This window comes from Pundamilia nyererei, unplaced genomic scaffold (assembly GCF_000239375.1).
Source record: "Pundamilia nyererei isolate P.nyererei 1_Seehausen unplaced genomic scaffold, PunNye1.0 scaffold00607, whole genome shotgun sequence".
Classification (NCBI taxonomy): Eukaryota; Metazoa; Chordata; class Actinopteri; order Cichliformes; family Cichlidae; genus Pundamilia; species Pundamilia nyererei.
This window is the reverse complement of record NW_005188008.1, coordinates 33,349-35,940: the sequence shown is the minus strand read 5'-3', so window position 1 is coordinate 35,940 and position 2,592 is coordinate 33,349.

Below are 2,592 nucleotides of genomic sequence, written 5' to 3'. Positions count from 1 at the left end.
TGCAGCTGGGACTCTCCAACCTCTAGGAAGGGAACGGGCACTGAAATAAGGGGTTATGGGTTATGACCACGATCTGCAGAAGAGCATCTCTGAGCCTTGAAGCAGGCGGGCTACAGCAGCAGGAGACCACGTCAGTGTCACTGCTGTCAGTGAGAACAGGAACCTGAGGCTACAGCTCACACAGACTCGCACAACTGGACAACACAAGGTGGGAAAGCGCTTCCTGGTCTGAGGAGCCTCGGATGGCCTGTTTCAGCGTTCAGGCTGCTGCTGATTGGAGCTTCTTCTGAAGCTCGAATTAAACATGACGGTGAGTTCACTGCACTCAGATGGCCTCCGCAGCCACAGATCTCAGTCCTGCAGAGCCGTTTGGGATGTGGGGGAACGGGAGAGTTGCATCAAGGATGCACCAGCTGTGTCATGATGTCGTGATGATATCATGTCAACAGGGACCAAAATCTGTGAGGAACATCTGAGCCATGAAGAATGAAACCAGCTCTGAGCTTCACCCTGACACTAGCAAGGTGTACCTAATAAAGTGACCAGCGTATTACTGTAGGGTCTGTACTTTACAATAAGCACCTTGAGACAGCAGTTAATGCTAAGTAAATCAAACTGAAGTGAGATTGGAGCGCTGCAGTACTCTCATGCCACTTAGACCCCACAGTGTACGATAAACTCAGTGTTTGTTTGACGCTGTGGGCGTCAGGCCCAAAATCTCTGCTGGAAAATAAACCAAAGCACACGGAGTGCTGAGGGTCATTTACCAGAAATAACACAAATGATATGCACTCATGAAGTTATGACAAATATTTGTAAATAGAGCTGATAAACTTTCACAATAACTGCAGCAGCCGGTCCCGCAGTCAGCGTGTTAGTCTCTCCCTCACAGTGAATGCTGCCCATCAACCCATCAGGAGCTGAGTTCATTGTTTACGATGGGACCGCTGGATAACAGCTGCATGTTTATTTGAATGTGCAGGTGAGACTGCAGGAGATACTGTTCTCTGCTGTTCTCAGAGGACGACACGCTCACTGAAGGGAAAGCAAACGCAGGCAGTGCAGCAGCAGCAGAGGTTTGCACGCTGCTGGTAAAAACAGATTTCCAGATGAGACACGGTGAACACTTCAGCTGAGTGGAAATATCCCACAAAAGTCTCTCTGCAGGCTCGTGTCAGGGTGAGCAGTGAGATTATTTTAGGACAGTAAGAGGAGCGTGTTGTGTGCTGCAGAACATTCAGTGCTGGCTGACAAACTTTAAAATGCATTCAGATTGCTGATGAACGATTTGGACGCGGTTCAGAAAGAGTCGAGTTCAACGAGCCAAAGACACCAGGACGGCGACCCTCGCCGATCCTCTCGCCTGCTGCTGCTGCGTCTGTGCCTCTGAGCTGTCCACAGCATGTGTGGTGTTTACGATTGTGTAACTCTGTGTGAGCTCATCGCGCTCGTGTTTTTGGACGCAGCACGGCCGGGCCTCCTCTGCGTGAACTGCAGTAACCTTTCAGCAGCACGAACAACAGCAGCTTTTCTTTTTCTGCACAGAGCTTAACAAAAGCCTCCTCTCAGCGGACGAGTCAAAGCCGCATTGAGCCAGAACACTCAGAGAAGCCGCCGCCCCTCTGAGCCCACTGCAGGCGGCGCCGACGACCTGCAGGCAGAGACGTGTCGACTCGTCTCATTTGCCTCTTCTCACTTTTGGATCTTTCTTACATTTGGAGCACAGCAAACCAACCCCACGCCTCACACCAGTACTGGGCCCACAGTGGGCTCTGCTCCCTCATCCAGAGCTGATTTTTCCTGACATTCCCCCCGGCGTTCATGCCTCCTCCCACACCGTAAGCAGGGATCTTTGCTTCAGTGAGACAAGTCATCACTAATCAGAATGAAAAAAACCAAAATGTTCACACCAAACAGGTTATTCTGATTCAGAAAATGGAATCTGGCCTGAAGACATGCCCTTCCTCCCTTCCTTCCTTTTCTCCTTTCATGGAGGTGTTGGATCAGTCCTTCCTCTGCCTCACACCTGATATTGTAATAAGACCTGTTCTGTGTTTCATCATCTCCACAGCAGACATGCTTCCCTTTTATTGCCTGATTATAAACCATGTGCCAGCAAACATGCCTGTGCAGGCCCACAGACGGCAACCCACACCGATCCCACAGAGGACCCAGGTGGGTGTGCCCACACTGCCCCACGGCAGCTTTGCTCCTCTGGGTCCTTATTCATGTTTTCTGTGGGAAAGCCCTGCATGGGCATGTTTTCCAGGTGACTGGCCCACAGCAGGTGTGGAAACAGGAACAGTGACAAACTCAGGCAGATTTTTGTGTTTCTGGATCGTAACCACAGAAAATCACATTGTGAAATCTGTGAATCCTGAAACGGTGGAGTGGAGAAGATCAGCCCACTCACATCTTCACAGGTATATTCAAGCCGGTCGGCCGTCCTCCCGGTGCCACAGAAACCCTCAGTCAGCTCAGGCAATGACCTTCGACCTGTAGCACTTATAAGGTAGAGACTGATCAAGGATCACATCACCTCAGCTCTTCAATCGGCTCCACGAGGATGCCTTATCCACCGAGGATGCCTTA